Here is a 20,182-nt window from a genome sequence, read left to right on the forward strand (position 1 = left end):
CAAGAGGGTCAGTGTAGACAGGAAAGTCCGTGTACACCGAGGAGAGTCGAGGGTCGGTGGCCAGGATTTACAGGGCTGGCCGTGGTTCTTCAGAGATTTGGACAATTCCTGCTCCTTACCGTGGCTGGAGTGTCATAGGGAGGGCGGAAGCTGAAAGACGATTGGACTTTTCGTTCTCAAACTTTTCCGCCAGTTTCCTCAGGTGTTGAGAGAGGACGGGGAGCTCGCCTCGGTCCCGTCAGCCAACCCTGGGCGGGCGGGGCCGGGAGGCCGGGGCCCAGGAGCCGGGGCCACGCGCCGTGCATCTGCCGGGCGCGGCCGCCGAGCGGGCCGAGCCGGGAACCACCGCAGGAGGGCGGGGGAGGCGAACGGACGGACGGACACACCCGCGAGCACTCCGCCCGGGCCCGGCGCGCGGCTGCTGGGTATCCCTCGGGCCCCGGGAGCAGCGCTGGGTGCCCGGCCGGGGGCGCCCCGCCTCCCCCACCCTCCGCCCCCGCCCACTCGGGCGCCCGTGATTGGCTCCGCCCGCCCCTGGCTGCACGCCGCAGCCCGCCTCCCTCGCAGCTAAAGCAGACGGTACCCGGAGCGGAGCGAGCCAGAAGGGAGCATGGTCCCCGCGCCGCGGCCGTGCCAGCCCCCGCGCCGCCGCCGTCCCCGCCGCCGCGGATCTAGCTGCAGCTCCAGCCCCGGCCCCGGCTCCGCAGGGCCCGCCCGCAGTCCCGGCGGCCGCCGCGCCTGAGTGCAGCCCCCGCCCGAAGCCCGAGCCCCGAGCCCGGAGCCAACCCTAGCCCCGCGGCCGCCGCGGCTGCGGGGAGAGTGGGGGGGGCGATGCTGCCGGAGCCGCCGCCGCCGCCGCCGCCTCGGTGAGAGCCGCGCCGCGCCGCGCGTAGCCGCACAGGCTGACAGGCAGAAGGACTGACTTCCCTCTCTCGGGCATCCTTCCTGGGCTGCCGGGAGGCGGCGGCGGAGGAGGAGGAGAAGGAAAAGGGGGAGAAGGCGGAGAGCAGGAACGCGAGGAGGTGGACCTGGATCCGTTTCTTCCGGCCAGGACCCGAGCGGCCCCAGCTACAGCTACCCGCAGGCGCCGTCCCCTATCCATCAGCCCTCCTGCGCCCACTCGCGACCCCAGGCTCTCTGCGCGTCGGACCGGGGCCAGAGCCGCGCGGCCGGAGGTAAGAGCCAGGCTAGGGCGCCAAGGATGCGGCGCCGGGCCCCCAGGGTCCTGGAGGCTGCGTGGGGCCGGGCCGGGCTTGGGAGCGGGGCCCGAGTACCCGGAACGCCGGGCTCGGCTCCCGCGGTGGCGGCGGCGGCAGGAGCCTCCCGCGTCTGGACTCGCAAGGCTGCAGGAGCCCTTGCGCCTGCGCTGCTCCAGGGGGGAAAAAAGGCGGGGGGGGGGAAACTTCCTGCCCCCGGGTGTGTATGCACAGGGGCTGCCCGAGGCCAATGTCGCTGTGGTAGGGGGCGCTGGAAGCGAGTGTGACCCCCCCAGCCGAGGCAGCTCCTCGGCTGGGCCCGACAGCATGCGTCCCTCTCCAAGCCACCTCCCCTGAGTGGCCCAGGGCCCGAGCCGGGCTGGGGGCCAGGAAGGGGCACCGGAGGGCTGGACCCTGGGGGCGGCCACGCGTCCGGCCTTTGGGGAGGTGCGCGCCTCTGTGCAGCAAGAAGCCAGGTTGGGGTTTCTGACCCCTCCCGTCCTCAGACCCGCATTTGGGGACCTGGTCTCTTCACTCAATCCCAAGTAACTTTCGAGGTAGAGGAGCGTGAAAACCACAGGGAGAAAAGCCCGTACAGACCTAGTTGTGACCCGCCTTCCCCTAACACCTTGTGGGTGCCGGCGTGTTTCGGGGGGGCGCGGAAAGGAGAGCTTACGGGGCTGGTGAAGCGGCTAGGATGGGTGTTGGGTGGGGAGGGGTTGTTTATGTGCGGGATAGTGTGGACGGGGAGATGTGTAATGTGGGAGTGTGGACGCGCGCCCCGACTGCCGCGGGAGGTGCCAGGTGGCAGAGGGCTCACGTCCGGGTCTCTGTGGCCTGGAGCGAGCCGAGAGCGCGAGGGTTATGCGGTCGCGGCGCGGGTGCGGACGCTTGGCAGTGCGGGCTCTGGGCCCCGAGGGAGGGGAGAGCTCGCCCGGGAGAGCAGAGTCGAGAGCCCGGATAGGTCCGAGGCAGATCCCGGGCAGGTCGGGTCTGCGTTGGCTGGGGAAGGCGGAGACGCGCTGCCTGCCTGCAGCCAACGGTGATGGGGCCAAAGCGCGAGTCTCGGATGCCTGGGTCCGCTAGCTGAGAAGCCAGTTGTCGTTCCTGAGCTCTGGAACCCAATGGTAGACACGGTCAGTTGGTGGGTCCCCCCGCGGGTCCCTAGGGAGCCGCCGCCTTTGCCATCCCTGCCGCTCTGCAAACGCTCTCCTCCCTACGGTGCTTGCGCCGCGGCGCGCCCGGGGCGAATCGTGGACGCAGGTATTTATGCAGCATTAGACGAGACCTCGGCGCTGGAGGGACAGGACCGCTGAGGACGCCGATCTGCTACTGCCCGCGAAACTTCCACTTCGTCAGCTCAGGGAAAGTCAGGCTCCACTGCTGCAGGCTCCAGCCTCTCACCAGTCGAGATATGCTGGGATTCGGACTGCTCTTGCAGTGACAGATCTGTCCTGGTTACAGCTGTATTTACCCTAATTTCAGTCGCTTTAAAGTCATCTGTCTACTCACTACAGAGTTCCTTTTCTTGCCATGCGGTCTTATCTCCAACTCAGCCCTGGGAGGGCAGATTTAAGGAATTATTTCGGTTTAGGATGAATGACAGCAGATTTAATTAGCCCACCTCATTCGTGATGTTTTTAAAAATTACAATGGAGAGTGCAGAGCTACTTTTTCACTCTTTTTTGTGGGGGGAGGGCATGATGAACAACTTTATCGATTGTTCATCCCGACTCTTGGCCAAAACGTCGGATAATTCACAGGTGAATACTTTAAAGGCTGGTTGGCATGCATGTATTTGAGTAGTCACATATTCTAGGCATTTATACTAGCATGGAGCTGTGTGCCACTGGTGAATATAGTCTCCGTCCGGTACGTTGTTCTGACTGCACTTGATTTATCATCCTGCTATAAATCAGGGAATTACTAGCACATGTGCCCTTAAACTCTATATGAATTTAATGGCATTTAAATTGGTTTATGGGCTGATGTATTTAACCAATTTTAATAACTTTTCTGCACAAGCATCTTATAAACCGTATTTGTCCATGATTGAGAAAAACATTTTATTCTGTTCAGTCTCTCCATTTCTAGCACAGTTAACAGAAATTTATAGGTCTCCAACTTTCATTTGCAAGCAACAATCCAAACGAAATACCTAGAGTTGTACTGAAATAAAATATCCTATGGTAGTCATGGTAACAAATAGATTAAGGGTTACTGGTTTTCATGTGTATGTGACGGAAGCGAGGAATCTAGGTTGTGTCTTTTTAATTATGCTTCTAATGAGTGGTGGTCATACTTCAAGTACTCAATGCGGGAGATAAACAAGACTGAGAATTCAGTTTTGTGAGAGGTTTATTGGAACAAAGACTAGTAGAGCCCAAGAGAATGACTTCTGCTAACTGCAGCTCTTCATATCCAAAAAGCAAATGGATAAAACCTTTTTTGTTTTTCAAGTAGATGAGACTTGAGTTAGTCCCTTTAAGAATAGAAAATTTATTTTCTAAAAGAAAAGGAACCTTTAAATCCAGCCCGTGTTTTCTAGGAATAAACATGTTAGAAGTGTGGATGTTGGTGTGGATTGTCACAGTTGTTATCGACACCTGTCAGTCTAAGTGAGGCATATCATTAGTGTATTCAGATCTTGCCTATTTCAATATTCATGCATTTCCATGGTGATCTGTTCCATTTTTGTTTACTTAGTCAACCTTATAAATCTTTGGCATCAATTTCAGTTGTACCATCTTTTTTCTTTCATTTATCAGTTGATTTGGCTGCAAATCATTCCCAGTTTAAAGCGTTTTCTTTTTTTTCTCTATCTGCTAGGTCCCAAAAGTTTACACTATTCCTGGTTGCACACAGATATAAAAGGGTTAAATTTTTTTAATCGACTCAAATAACACCACCGATGCTAATGTAGTTTTTTAGCATCTCATTTGATATGTGTGTGTGCACGGGGGTTTTTTGTTTGTTTTTCTTTTTTCTTCCAGCAGGCTTACCCTAAAGCTTTCTCACTTTATGGCCTGGAGATGTCAATCCAACCCAGCAGAATTGACTAAAGGTTTCCCTCTCTCCCTTCCTTCCCTCCTTCCTTCTTTCCTTCTTTCCTTCCTTCCTTCCTTTTTTCCCCTCCTACCCTGTTATGGTTCAAGGATTCTTTATGTCTTCTGCTATATCTGGCTTAAACAGACTTCTGGACTTTGTGTGCTGGAACAAGCCTGTCCTCCTAGGATCTTTTCTCATCCAGTAGTAGCCAAAGACAGAAGGTTGTGGAGCATCTGAGGCTTTTTCTGAATACGATATACGTTTAGTCACAGCATATAGTGTCTCTAGGATCATTGTAACATTGTAAGTTCACTGAACAGGAAGCTTTGCTTAAATGCGAGTGATGATTTTGCTCACCCGCTTTCAACTTTGCTTTCTAATGATGCAGTCCTATGCTAATCACACCCTGTATATTTCAGAAATATCAAGGCAAGCATTAGCACGCTACTGACTTATTAGGATCAGGCAAAATAATTGGAGCACTTAAGTTCAAAGTCAGATGGAGAAACGGAATTATAACCAATCTTGTGATTCTGTAATCGGTCAGCTAAATACTTACTTGGGGGTAGGGGGAGGAATAAACACCATGAATAAGAAATCCAGCCTTTGGTTGTGGTGGGTGAGGCTAAACCAAAGCAGAAACCATGTAGGATGACTGGAGAATAAGAGATCTCTTTGCAGGGAATTCCCTGGTGGTCCAGTGGTTAGGACTCAGTGTTCTCACTGCCGGGGCCCGGGGTTCAATCCCTGGTGGGGGAATTAAGGTCCCGCAAGCGGCGCGGCAAAAAAATGAAAGAAAGAAAGAAAGATAGAAAAGAAATCTCTTTGCAGACAGATAAATCACATGTAAACCCAAATGTTTAGAAACTGGAAGAATGTAGTTTATGCAGAGGATGGTCGTTTGTTATTACTCAGGAAATCGGGATTCATCTCCTAACATGCTAAAAAAAAAAACAGCCTGAATAATTTTGGTTAAGAAGGAAAAGTGTGTCAGAATTTTTTACCTGCCTGCTGAGATCAAGATCACTCTGAAAGCAAACTCTGGTTCTTCCTACAACAGCTACCCGCTTACTTTCCTGAAGTCCTAGGTCAGAAAGGTAGTCTCTGCTTTCTTTAAGGAAATCACTTGAAAACAGGGAAATTGAAACTGCAAAAAAAAAAAAAAAAAGATGAGGTAGGTTGATCATTGGAAGTAGCAACACAATTATTTGTGAAATAAACTTTATTGTCTTGGGCCATCTCTACCTTTAGGGAGGGAAAGGGAAGACTTCTCATTTCCCATGAGAGAGGATATCTGCATGAAATTCACATGGTTCGGACTCTTGACTCTGCAGCAGGTGGTGATGATTCAGAAACTAGAACAGGGATGGTTGAGCATTGTGCAAGTGATCTGGTTTGGGCCAAGAGGTCAGCTCCCCAAACATTTGATGGCTGTCATTGGCCCCACAGGTGTCAATTTTTTGTAATTATTTTCTAGAGTTTTGAAATTTTTAAATCATTGACTCTTTTAAGGATATATGTGTGTGTTATATATATATACACATACATATATACAAATACATTATATATAAAATATGTATATATACACACATATATACAAATATGTATTCTGCCACTTTATTTTTTTAAATTGTGGTAAAAAGAAACACATAACATAAAATGTATCATCTTTACCATCTTTTTCTTTTGGCGGTACGCGGGCCTCTCACTGCTGTGGCCTTTCCCATTGCGGAGCACAGACTCCGGACACGCAGGCTCAGTGGCCATGGCTCACGGGCCCAGCCACTCCGCGGCATGTGGGATCCTCCCGGACCAGGGCACGAACCCGTGTCCCCCTGCATCGGCAGGCGGACTCTCAACCACTGCGCCACGAGGGCAGCCCTCATCTTTACCATTTTTAAGTGTACAGTTCAGGAGTGCTGATATTTATATTGACGTGCAGTGGATATCCAGAACTTTCTCATCATGCAAAACTGAAACTCTATGCCGATTAAGCAGCAGCTGCCCATTTCCCCCTTCCCCATTCCCTGGCAACCACCATTCTACTTTCTGTTTCTATATATTTGACTACTTTAGATATCTCATGTAAGGGGAAATCTTACAGTGCATGCCTATGAACATGGGTGTGCAGATATCTCTTCAAGATCTAGCTTTCAGTTCTTTTCCATATATACCCAGAAGAGGGATTGCTGGATTCTCCCACTTTTTACATGGATATGTTACACTGATCCTCTGTTTAAGAGACATGGTGAACATGTAGTCAACAGCATACAGTCAGAGGAAGAATGCAGTAGATGTGACTGACATTTGTTCTTTTCTGTGGGTACATTTCCTCACAAGTCTCTCCAATCTCTCATGTTTTGCTTTTAGGGCTTGCCTGAGTCGCAGCGATATGGCACAGTGGGTAAAGGCATGGGCTTAGTGTCAGAGTTGAAGGCCAGTGCCTGGTGCCTACTAGCTGTGTGACCTTGGAAAGATCCTTAATCTCAGTATGCCTCCATTTTCTTTTATGAAAATGGAAGGAATAATCGTGGCCAAGATAACTCTGGTAAAACCTGCATCACAGTGTCTGTTTGGCCTAGAGAAGTGCTCTAGAAAGGAGAACTTCGGTCAAGTAGTTGTGATAGAAAAGGCAGCAGCAACCCCTGGAGATCTCAGAAAGCATAGACACCTATCCTGTTAAATTTGATCATACATGTTTTCGTAATATGCCAGGGTGTATATAAATACATTGTATTCTGTGAGTTAGCAGGTCTTATCCTGAAACGAGATTTGCATCACAATTACAATAGTTAAAAATATCCTTGAGTGGATTTGATATATGAACTTTTAATTCCATTGTTAGTGTCATAATTTTAGAGTTGATGTGGATTTTAGAGGTCAGCTAATCTATTATTCAATCACCAGACCTGTATCAAGCCCCAATAATATAATAATAATAGCTTCCAGTTATGGCTGACCACTATATTTTAGTGCTTTACATACATTACCTCTAATCCTCGTATCAACGCTGAGAGGTAGGGATTATCCACATTTTGCAAGTGAAGATGAGGCTCAGAAACGTAATCAACTGGCCCAAGGCCATGAATTGTACATCTGGGTTTGAACCCACATCCGTCAACTACCAGTCTGTCTTGTCTTTTCGGTGTGTATGGTGGGGCGGGTGTGAGACTCCAGACTGGGTCTCGATGCATTTGCACCACCACACGCTGCCCGCTATGCATCAGGTACTGCGTTGTCTGTGCTAATTAACATTTTAAGTAAAATAATTCTACTAGAGGGAACGTGAACTTTAATAAGAATATTGACCAGGTCCAACATTCACAGTACTTTGGGATTTGCTTACCTGCTTCCATTTCCTCTATCTCCTGGAACGCTAAGGAGAAAAACTTTTAGATGTTTGAATGGCAGCTGTTTCCATGTTGAGCCAGTGTAATAACTAAATAGCGAAGTAAGGAGTAGAAACGATGTAGAGAGGATTAAGGATACATCCTGGACCGCTGAAGACTGATCTGGGTGTGTTCACTTTTGAATCCCAGTGCCTAACACAGTGCTTGGCACAAAACTTGATAGTAAAACTATTTGCCTGGATAAATTTATGCCCAGAGAATGTGTCAGGTAATAGACATCAAAGGCTACTTTTTGGAGTTCCTTTTCACTCAGTTAGCTGTGTAGCTGTATCTTCATGGTTTTTCATTGTGTGGAATTTTAGATGCTATATTTGGGCATACATCTATTAAATATGCTTGTTGATGAATTCTAACTAATCTAAATGGAATCTTTTAGGATTTATGACTTGAGACTTGAAGACTAATTTTCTTGGAGCTTCTTCGTTCCAGTGATAACTCGAATCTACTTGGCGCTTGTAAGAGTCGACGCAAAGTCCGTCCTAGTCCGTCCTTCATATTACACTTCCTCGTGAGGTGTGTCCCCAGTTAGATATTTTAATTTGTGGCATTTCAAAACAAAAGCATTGTTTTAAGGGAAAATAAAACACCTTGCAATCATAGAGACCACTATGAAAGGGCAATAACACTTTATCTTCCAATTTCTGTCCTATTTGAATTCTTTGTGGGGGGGGGCGGGTTGGTTGGTTGGTTTTGGAGATGGATGAGAGGATGTGAACAGAACCTGGGGCGGACACCACAGGATGTGTTTGCTCCCTGTTTTAACTCTTCTAACCCTCACTCAGGCAAGGAATGACTTCTCCAGTTTGAGATGCACTGGGAGAAAGGCATGGCTACAGTGCCTTTGATTGAACTTGTAACTGAGCGATCCCACAGGAAATGATGCTGGGTGAGGGTGAGGCTCCGCCCCACCACCTCCTGCTTCCTTACTCCCGAGCTTGTTTCTCCCCTCAAGGTAAAATCAGGCAGGAGGCTTTCTGTTTCTTCAGGCATCCCTGCAAAGCTCTTAGAAGCAGGGCCAGTGGTGGGGCCGATGAAGCATGAACAGACAAGAGGACTGTCTGTCTTGTGAAAAGCAAAAACTTAGGCCAAATTAGAGACCTAACAGTTGCCAGATCATCCCTGTTTTCCTTTTGGATATTTAGCAACATTGAGAAGTAGTGGGGAAAGGTGAAACGTGCATTTTAAAAAACAAAACAAAATCTTACCTTTCTCTTTTATCTTCTCTTTTCAAATTTCCAACTTTAAGCATTTGCTTTCGGATCAAAACTGCAGCTGAACTTAGCCTCCTTAGGAACTTTAATGATATATTCATCTCCTGGAGCTTCTAAACGAGTATAGACTCAGTAACTGTTTACTGAGCAGGTACAATGAGAGAACGGTTCCTTTCAGGCGGCATCTCTTTTGTTGCTCACCTTGTGATGTGGGTGGCAATATTCCTATTTTGCAGATGAGTTCTAGAGAGACAGAGCATTTGCCTGAGGTCAGATCAACAAACACGGGTGGCTGGGTAGGTTAAAGGAATGCACAAGCCTGGCCTCCAGACGACTGTCAGCCTCTAAAGAAGGGAGAGAGCCAGTATTCCTCTTCATACAGAATATAAATTGCTTATTTAAATAACAATATATACACACTTAGCCACATTGCTCACTGATTACCACAGTTGACATAATAAGTTGAGGTCCAGCTAATTTTATTTTAAGCCTTGAAATAAACCTGAAAGTGAGACCCGTCAATATGATTTCAAATTCCTTCACACTTAAACTCACTGCCATCATCATTTGTAAACTGAACAAAAGTTCGATTCTGAGTTTATCTTGAAGGCTTAGGTCTAACTGACTACTTATCCATGTGGTCAGAAGGCTTCTTAGGGTGCCCTGACTTACATGGATGAGAATCAAATATTCAAGGATTAAATGGCTTCCCGTTTACAGTGCTTAGAACAACACCAGGCATATTGTAACTGCTGTCTACGTGTATGGGTGGGTTGGTTTCTACTCCAAATCATGTGAACAAGTGGTTATTTCTGGACTCATTTTGGGAATCACGACCTCCTTGAAGGCAAGGACCAGCTTTGTCTTTTGGCCTTGGACTTTACACATGTTGGGTGCTCACTGTTCAGATGCCCTGAGATGTGGCCCCGACCATGAGCCCCCAGCCAACTCAGAAGCCCCTGGCATGTGGAGAGCAGGTGGAAGAAGATCAATGAGGATCTAGTCCAGCAGTTTCCTGTGAAGTTCGGAAAGACAGACCACGGGGGAAGAACCTGACCCTGAATGCTACCACGGGCATCCACGCAGTTCCACCCGGGCACCTAGGTGGGGCACTGCTGCTGGCCAGGCTATCCAGGCCAGTAGAAAATGATGCTACTCTAGCCCTGGTCCTCATGCTGCCAGACCGCAAATCAGTTACCAGTCTGAGACAAGATAAAACGGGAGTAAGCATTTACAAACTTCTGTTGCATTTGGCACTGCCTTGACAGCCAAGAGCATGATCCTTGGGCTTCTCTCGTTGAAGGTGTGGACCAGTCTGGGGCCACGTCACACTCCCACGTGCGTTGCCGAGAGAGCAGTGTGTGGTGTGAGCTGTGGTCCAGTCGTGCATGCTAAGACCACATTTCGGTTCTTAACAGATTGGAGCTACAAATAAAACCCCCAGACCTGGTCTTTGACCACAGATAGGGGTAGAGGGCAGCGTGGGAGCCTAGATGCAGTTGTCTTGCCAAAGCACGTGCAGCGATTTTCTAAAGCTCTGATCTAGAACCCCTCATCAGTGAGGCCAACGTTGCCACCTTTGGGACAACAAGCAGACTGGATTTTGGCCAGTCCATCAGCGCTCACTGCAGCAGGGGGAGCTGCCTGATCCGTTCTGTCCAGAAAATGATTACCATGTTGGGTGGGCTGTGAAGAGGGGCGTCTGCTCTGTGTGTATGTGCATCCCCAGTCGCTTCCCTGATGCTGAGTGAGAGCTTCAGGGTCTTAGCTCAGGAACCTCATACCCACATTCGTATGAGGCCATTTTGTTGCAAGTCTGCACTGTTTTGACTTCTTGAGCCATGCGTAGGTTATTTCTGCCATTGAATTAGCTTATTTGTTTGGGGTAGGCTATTTTGCCACGGAACTAGCTTGTTTGGTTGATCTGAAGACCTATAAGATGACCATACTCTGATTCTGGCTTTCCAAACCGAAAGCCAGGGCCACCGAATTTGGGAAGTGTCAGTGCCGCATTCAGAAGCCGGATTAGTGAGACCCGGAGGCTGCGTGCAGCAAGTGTGTCTGGCTGATCTTGCTAGCGAAGAGCCTGCTGTAAGTGGAGTGCTGTAATCTATTCGTTTCATGCTGTTCCAACCAGCTTTAATCATCGAAACTTGAATAATATTCAAACTGTGAAAGGAACCTTTTTCTTGCTGAAACCTAGGTGTGCCAAGTAGCAGCTCTGAAGCTTCTCAATCTACTGATCTATGGCAACACATTACAGGGGAAAAAAAAAAAAAAAAAAAAAAAAGAGGAGTACCTGGGTTGCTTCATGCCCTGTGGGAAAACTGCCTTTTTCCACAATTAAATGGCACTAAGATCTAAAATTTCCTCCTTTGCCCCCAAGGAGAAGAATGATTTTCATGGAAACCATGCTTCACGGAAGTCACTTATTTCCTCCTCATGAACTCACCACCTCTCTTGTAACTGAAGGGACTTTTTTTTTCACTGGCCCCAGGTCTCCAACAGGGTCTGCCCTGGCACCCCTGGGGGAGAGGTCTGACAGTGTAGAAGCCCACGGGGCTTCCTGGAGGGAGGGGATGTGGGTTGTGTGACCTGGAAGACACCAGTGATTGGGTACTGGGACGTGAGGGGAAGGTCACAGGCAGCAGTGGGGAGACTAATAGGAAAGCAGCTCGGGCTAAGATAAAGCCACACAAACCATTATCCTGTGGCAAGGGCTCCAGCCCTGCATTTCCAGATGGGCTGTGGTGACAGCCCCTGCCTCTCCCATGCTCTCTCCCTCACATCCCCGAGTGAAAAGGGCATTCCAGAGCCACCACCCTGCTCAGGTTCCCACCTAGGAATTTAAAACTTCTCTCCCAGATTCTGCAGAAAGCACAAAAAGCCCTCTTTGTTGGTGAGGACTTCTGGGGAGGTCACAGGGCTGGGGTGGGTACTCACTGAACTATGAAGTCACAATCCAAGAGCTGTAACTGTCAGCTGTTTTTATTCCAGGTATGCCTCTCAGGACGTCTGGTCTTCAGAAACATTTTTTTGATATCTGGACTAGACACCAAGGCCAGGTATAATCTCCTTGGTCCTAGGAAAAGGGTCAGGCAGTTGCCTGTCTGAATCTTGGCTCCTGTGCTCTGTGCGACCAAGGGACCACTGGGGGTAGAGACGGGGACATGAGATTGACATCTAGGGACTGAGCATGTGACGGTGGGAAGGGCGAGACTGGGTTCTCAGTCCTGCACAAAGTTACGAATAAAACATTTACTTTCAACTCAACAACAAACAAACAAACAGCTCGATGTGAAAAATGGGCAAAGGACTTGAGCGGACATGTCTCCAAAGAAGATATACCAATCATCGACAAGCACATGAAAAGATGCTCAACACCACTAATGATTAGGAAAATGCAAATCAAAACCATGATGAGATATCATTTCACACCCATTAGGATGACTATTATTTTTTTAAAATAGAAAATAAAAAGTGTTGGTGAGGGAGCTTCCCTGGTGGCGCAGTGGTTGAGAGTCCACGTGCCGATGCAGGGTACACGGGGTCGTGCCCCGGTCCGGGAAGATCCCACATGCCGCGGAGCAGCTAGGCCCGTGAGCCATGGCCACTGAGCCTGCGCGTCCGGAGCCTGTGCTCCGCAATGGGAGAGGCCACAACAGTGACAGGCCCGCGTACCGCAAAAAAAAAAAAAGAGTGTTGGTGAGGATGTGGAGAAAGTGGAGCCCTTATGTGCTGCTCATAGCAATATAAAATGGTGTGATCACTAAGGAAAACAGTATCGAGATTCCTCAAAAAATTAAATATACAATTATCGTACAATCCTGTAATTCTGCTTCTGGGTATATACCCAAAAGAAGTGAAAGCAAGGACTCAAATAGATATTTACACACCCATGTTCATAGCAGCAGTATTTACAATAGCCAAAAGGTGGAAGCAACCCACGTGTTCATCAATGCGTGAATGGATATGTAAAATGTGATACAGTCATACGATGGGATATTACTCAGCCTTACAAAGAGGAAGGAAATTCTGACACATGCTACAACATGGGTGAACCTTGAAGGCATTATGCCAAGTGAAATAAGCCAGTCATAAAAAGACAAATATTGTATGATTCCACATCTGTGAGGCACCGAGAGTTGTCAAATTCATAGAGACAGAACATAGAATGGTGGTTGCCAAGGGCTGGGGGAGAGGGGAATTAAAACCATACCCACTAAACAACCCACTGTTGTTTAGTGGGTACGATTTTAATTTGGGAAGCTGAAGAAGTTCTGGAAATGGATGGTGGTAATGTTTGCACAGCAGTGTGACTATATTTAATGCTGCTGAACTGTACACTTAACTGGTTTAAATGGTAAAGTTTATGTTATATATTTTTACCACAATAAAAAAAAAAGACTTTTAAACATATTCCAAACTGGCTCTCCTAATAAATTCTTTAAACAATTTGCTTAGGGGGAAAAAAGGCATTTACTTCAACAGTTCATCAATTTGAGCACCTGCTGTGTACCTTGCCCTTCGCTGGGCATTGTATGTATGTATGTGTTTTATTTGAGGTATAATGAAGCAATACGATAAAATCCACAGATCTAAAGTGTTCAGTTCACTGAGTTTCGATAACTGTATATACCTGTGTAGCCACCATCCAAAACAAGATGTAAAACCTTTTCGTCACCCCAGCAAGTTCCCACATGCCCCCTCCAAGCAATTCTTCTTCTCCTGACCATTTTCTGATGTCTGTCATCAGAGATGCGCTTTGCCTGCTGTGTGACTTTGTATGAACCGAAGCATGTGGTGTGTACTCTGGTGCCCTCTGGCTTCACTAGCCTACCTCGGGCGCCACTTATCCATCTTGACACTTACCCCAGTAGTTCGTTCTTTATTGCTAAGTAGTGTTCCGTGGTGTGTACCGGAGTCGGTGTGTCCACTCTCCTGTGGGTGGACACTGAGTGTTGCAGTGTTTGGGGAGTGTTGGCAGCGAGTGAGGAGGTTAGCTGGCCACCTGGGAGTGTCCCCACAGATTGGCGTTGTAATATAAGCTCTCAGTGCAGGGGGGTTTCCTACGAGACTGGCAGCTTACCCGGAGTTGAACAGTCTCCAGGTCCTGGCATTTGGGTGATTGACACTAAAAGTACGGCACCCGCTGGACCAGATGCTCGTGTTGCTACTGGACAGATTTCTCCCTTGAAGGTGCATCACACAGGAAGCTGAGTCTCTTATCGGGAGGCTGCTTGGTGACTCTGCCCTGGGGACAGGAAGTTGACGGATGGTCTTAAAGGTCAGTGTCCTTGAGCAGTGACTGCACCTCCCCAGCTCAGGCGGCCACCTGACCGGATCCCAGGGGGTAGGGGTAGGGGGTAGGGACTAGGGTGACCACTCCCCAGCTCGGCCCCTTCCTCTCTGGTTTGCAGCCTCAGAGCTGGTTGACACGTTCTTTCTGCAGCCGAGTGAATGCCTTTAGTCTGAGACTGCAGCGCAGGAGCTATTCTTGCAAGAGCTGTCCTTACAGTGACCTTGCCCTCTCTGTTGTGACCCATTCTCCAGTGAGTCTGCAGTCTGACTCTGAGATCCGTGTCCCCCATTTCCACATTTCTGGGGAGCATCTCAGCTCCTGAAGTAGCAGTGAGGCCTTGTGCTCACGAGCCATGGCCTTCGCTGCTAGGGAGGTCAGGCCTCAGTATCCTAGCAGGGCCACCTAGAAATGGCGAAATCCTAGGCAAGTTACCTCATCTCTTGGAACATAGCCACCTCATATAATGACACTAATAATAGCTTTGCTGCCCTACGTACTGCCCGTAACAGGACTGTAAGGTTGGGGGGGACGGGCAGGTCATTCTTGCCTTCCAGGAATGCACACAAAGTACATCTGCGTGAAAGCTGAGTTCCCTTGTCTCCCCTGTGTCCACATTCCTGGGCCATGCCTCATCGCATGACTTGGAGAGTGCGGGGTGCTAACTGGAACTGTTGCCTCCAGTGGAGAGCTGTGGAACACGGGCCGAGGAGGGTGTGGTGGTCGCTGGGAAGCCCCCTGGAGCAGGGCATTTGAGGGGGGGAACCTCCCAGGGCAGGTGTGCTGGTGATGGTCGCCCTCCCTCCATCCGGGTGCCTCCTTTTGAACACCCCGGACCCCTGTCCCAGTCCACCAGCTCACAAGCTCAATACAGCTAACAACTCTACTCTCCCCTGTGAGAGGTAAGCTGGGAAGGCCAGCTTGGGTTTGCACTGTGATTTCTAAAGGATGCATTGCTCTGAATTCACCTCTGAGAAGTGTTGGTGGCACAGCTGGGAGTCCTGTGAGCCCCGCGACTGTGTGGTCGGCTCCCTGGCCAGAGCCCGTGGTGCTGATGCTCCTGGGACAGGGGAATGGGGCATGGAGCCCGTCTCAGCAAGCCAGGGCCTGATGAGTCGTCCCCGCCCACCCGTGGGCACAGGGAACTGAGCCCCTGATGTGGCTGGAGAGGAGGAAGGTACACTGGGGACAGAGGGACTGTCAGCTGGCCGAGGAGCCACTCTGGCCAGGCTGAGGCCACCCTTGGCTCCCCCCTCCCCTCTTCCATCTCTAGAAGGCTTGTCCATCTCTCTGCCCAGTTCAGATCCTGACCATCCTTCATGGCTTCCTCTGGGATGAGCCTGTGACCCAGGTCCTCCAGGTAAACGCTTCTTAGGGGTCCCCAGCGGACCGTGTGCTTCTGGAGGATTGATTGCCTCACCTTGCGTTTATATTCCTTTGTTGATTTTCCTCTAAGAGCCTAGGCCAGTGCTGGGCACGTGTCACAGTTTGATCAAGTGAGCCCCAGAGCAGGGGAATGCCATCTAAGACGTGCCAGTGAGAGGCAGAGCTGGGACTGGAACCCCAAATCCTAGAGCATGGAAACAGCATCCCGAGTGTGCAAGGAGGGGTGGGAGCGGCGGGTCTGGGTGAGGCATCCTCTCCTGTGAATCCTGTGCTGTTTCAAGCCGTGCTGGGTGAAAGAGTGCAAACCCCAGGGAATTTTCTCTCTCTGCCTTGGTTATTGTCACATGCAAGCAGGGATGATTTCCTAAAATGTGTGACTAGATAAGGGATCCCTTCACCAGGATGTGAAATGACTGTGCATTCAAATCTGAGCCACGAAAGATGATCTTTGCTCCATTTTTCCTGCGCACCACACACGAATCTTCCCAGGACACTAACCCATGTGCTCATCTGGAGGCCTCGGGGCTTGGGGTCACTGGTGAAAGCGCAGCCTGGAATGGCTCCCGGGTGTTGCCCGTGCGCACCCCCCCTCCACTGTCTTCTCCCCCGACCCGGGTTTGTGTCTCCCCTCTGCCCAGTGATGCACTGACACAGCCCGGTTTGTCTCAGGGGAAAATCTGTCCTCAGAGTACATGTTTGGGTACTGGGGTGGGGTTGGCAAAGAGGTGGCCTGAAGAGCATTCCTTGCCTTTCTCCTGATCAGGAGACTACAAGGAAAAATACAAAACACTTCTTTGGGCATTGAGAGCAAAATTTTTAGAGTGACTTTATCATGAGTTTATCATGAGAATCGTTTTTTAAAAGGAAACTTGCTTAATGAAAAGAAATCAGGGACATATTATATATATACTATGACGTCAAGTATGTAAAAAAAAAAAAAAAAGAGCATAGAACGAAAGACTGAAAATGTGCCGTAATGTTAACAGTAGTCATTATTCTCCTTTTAAAATTCTACTTAAAATTTGTCTATTTAAAAAATAGGTTTTTTAAAAAAAAATCAGCATATTTTTCATAATGGAAAAGAATAAAAACATTTAACAGGGGAAAGAAATTTAACTATACTAATAAGGTTAATTTTCGCCACCTGCCACCTTCATAGTGAGCACTGTGTTTGTGTACACGCCCACACAAACACTGATGAAAACACGAAAAGGACAGGCCACAATGTGGAAGAGATTTTTAAACAACCAGTTTTTTAAAGGGAGGAAGGAACAAAATAATTTCATATAATCCCATATATAATATTCTTCACAGTGAATCTCAGACTCACCTTAAATGAACAATTCTCTCAGGGTTCTGTTCCATCCTGGGGCTCCAGCAGGATCCAAGACTGGGGGTCTCTCAGAGACAACCAAGCTAAAGCAGATGCCAAACCTGAAAAGCCTGCCTTGCTGCATGCTAGCTGAGTGCCAGCCTTCTCAAATAACTGTGCCCCCAAGTGGTCGCTTGTCCCTGTAAATTACATCCAGCAAAAAGGTTGCAATTAACCAGATCCTGAGCCACAGGGTTTATAATTTAATAATAATGATGATGTCAGTTACATAGGACAAAAAGGAGTGAGAAAGGAAAGAAGAAACCCAAAATGTGTGTGTGTGTGTGTGTGTGTGTGTGTGTGTGTGTGTAAGTAAGTGTAGAGCAAAAGACAGGGAAGGATTTTCTGAATGTTTACCTACCCCATACCCCTCTAGAAAGGGGTGTGTGTGTGTGTGTGTATGTGTGTGCATGCATGTGTTTCCACTGGCAGAGAAGCCTGGCCAGAGGGGTGAGGGCGACTGAGCAGAACCCTCCAAGAATTCTGGAGACTCTGCCCCTTTCTCAGGATGCTCCTCCAGGCCTTTGACGGCCTGCTTCTCTGCAGCAATAGTTCCATGATCGTCTCTTTGGCAGTCTGCCAGAGGCTCTAAGTGTACCAAGAATTGTGTTTTAATAGAAGGCTTTACCTCTGATACAGATTTTAAATGAGGAAGAAACTTTCTTTTCCTCAGCCAGAGCGAAATGCATTTTGCTGCTTGTGAAATGCTGGTGATTACAAGCTACTCTTACATAATTTTATTATTTTCAATTGCTGCCTGTCAATCTCAGGTGATGGTTTCCTGGGAGCAGAAAGGAGGCAGATTCTGGGCGATGATTAAAAAAAAAAAAAAAAAAAAAAGCCACCCAGTCATTAGCAGATCATACAGAAGTTTAGAAAGGAGAATAATTATCTTTGTGACGAAGCTGTTCAAGATGATCAGAACTTGCATTGCTGAGGTAGACATGCAGAAGTGAATCCAGTGTTTAATGGCCTTTTAGAAAATGCATGTTCACTTTAACAAAGGGTTGATGTTTGAAATTTTTTAAAAAATCCTTAATGAAGGAGTTCTCTTCAATAACCACGTTTTCAGAAATCTTTGACACTATCGAGGAGGTCCACTGTCACGCCCACAAGAGGGCATTTTCTCATCAACTACTGTAAAAAACGATTTGTTTTAAAGAGAAGCTGAGAGGTCTTGGGGAAGGAGAGTGTTAATCAGCAACTGGAGATGGAGAGCTGCTTGCAGTTGAGTTGTATGTATGTTCCCACTGAGTATGTCCTGCCAGTGCTACCGGCCAGGAATTCTGCTCAGGGGGTTTACTCTGTTTTTGCTGTCTTATTCCCAGAACGACTGGGCACTAAAGGAAGCCTTTACAAGAGTTTTCTCCAGATACAAGATACCACATGCTATAGTATAGCTAGTACCCAGCTATAATTAGGTCCCGAACAGGTATGTAACCCATCAATGACTTTAGTACTAAATTTGATTTTCTAGTATTTTAAGACTCCGACCAAAGTCCTCTACCCTTTCCTGCTCCTAGGTCCTTCCTTTATTTGTTTAACAAATACTAATTGAGCACCTACTATGTGTGTCAACAATGAGCCAAGCTCAGACCTTGTCTTCGTGGAACATACATTCTCCATAGGGAGACTTAGCATTAAAAGAGAAAACAAATACTGGAATATAATCTAGGTAATTTTAAATGCTATGAGGGACAATAATTGGGAAAAGGAAAGGGGTAGCTATATGGGACTGGATAGTTAAGAATACTTCTCTGAATGGTAACAAATAATATTCTAGTTTTGTTCAATGGGCACCAGTACTATTTAGATTACAAATGTAATAAATTCTTTAAACTCCCTTCTTCCGAAAAGTTAGTTGCAATGTTTAGTATTTTACGGACCATGAAACATGATGAAAATAGGGGAAGCAACATGAAGTTGCCAGTTATTAGTTTGTTAAATAACATTTTTAAATTACCGTCTACTCCACCCCATCATTTCAAAGAACAACTGAATGTTTTAACACCAAAGGGTAGGAAGGATATAATCCCAGAATATGGAAGAGTTGAATGAACTTAGTGTTTTAGAAAATTCACTACATACTCTTGAGTTTTCTCATTTTCCATGGACTAGTCCTGCTCATGGTAATCATCTCCCCTGTCCCCAGACAGGCCCAAGCTACAGAAGGTACAGTAATGGCAGCTCTGTTGACATCAGTTCCACAAGCCTGCCCCGCTCACAGCCACACCTAAGACACAAAAGCAGAAGGTGGTGGTGTGCTTCCTACCCCAGGGATTCTAGGATACTTGGTAGAGAATTCAGCACAAGAGCTATGATGCCCTTAGAGATCCATGTGACAGTTCCTGAAGCCAGGAGTCAAAACTCAACTTTAAAGACATATTTTGAAGGGTCAGAGCAGAATGGGCTGGGCAAATCAAGGAGGGCTTCGTGGGGGAGGTGAGCCTTCAACTGGGCCTTAAAGTATAGATAGGTATGAGGAAGAGGATCATAATGGGTGGCATGTTCATTTTTTTTTAGTTAATGTGGAACATTTTTGGTAATAAAAGTAACACCCATTGTGTAGTATTTTAGGGCAAAATGAAGTAGGTATTAACCTCTAAAACCCTATTGTCTACAGATGGCTTTTCTTCATATTTTATCATATTTTCTTCTAGTCTTCCTTTTGTTTTGCATTTTTACAATAGATGGGGCCATGTTGCAAATGAAATTTTGGATCTTGCTTTTTTAAACTTTAGAACAGTCTCCCACATCATTAAAAGTGATTCCTAAACATCAATTCTTAATGCCTACATGGTATTTCGTCATGCCTGCAAACTGGTTTACTCAGACATTCCACCCAGCAGGTATACATTTTTTCTCCTATTATAACCCTCTTGTGTATCATTTTGTTTCATAATTTTGGTGTCAGACAGATCTGACAAGACCGAGGCTAACATCAGGCTCATCACGTTATTCACCCAGGCCTCTGTCTCTCACATGTCACGTGGAAATACTAGTACCAGCATTATGGGGCGGTTGTGAGATTTACAGGAGAGAATGTTTTGGATAGAGTTCTAGAAATAGAATTACCAAGCTTAAGCTTTGATCTTTTAAAATTATATAACTTTCTAATTATAAGAATAATGTTCTTTATGGAAAATTTTAGCAAAAAGAAAAACCATGCCTAATCTCATCACCAAGAGATATAAACAGTTAACATTTCAGAATCCATTTTTTGTCACTTTGAGTAGAATTGGGATTGTACTATAATATAT

At 47.5% G+C, this 20,182-nt stretch overlaps 1 protein-coding gene across 1 annotated transcript in view; it reads left to right on the forward strand.

The window, feature by feature from the left end:
- The first annotated feature begins 873 nt into the window (after nucleotides 1-873).
- Nucleotides 874-20,182, forward strand: part of KLHL29 (kelch like family member 29) — a 311,895-nt gene continuing 292,586 nt past the window's right edge. Inside the window, exon 1 of the mRNA XM_082642211.1 lies at nucleotides 874-1,175. The gene's annotated coding sequence lies outside the window, so the exon portion shown is untranslated. The remainder of the gene's footprint in view (nucleotides 1,176-20,182) is intronic.

The sequence above is a fragment of the Mesoplodon mirus genome, assembly GCF_964341445.2.
Source record: "Mesoplodon mirus genome assembly, chromosome: 14".
NCBI classification, from domain to species: Eukaryota; Metazoa; Chordata; class Mammalia; order Artiodactyla; family Ziphiidae; genus Mesoplodon; species Mesoplodon mirus.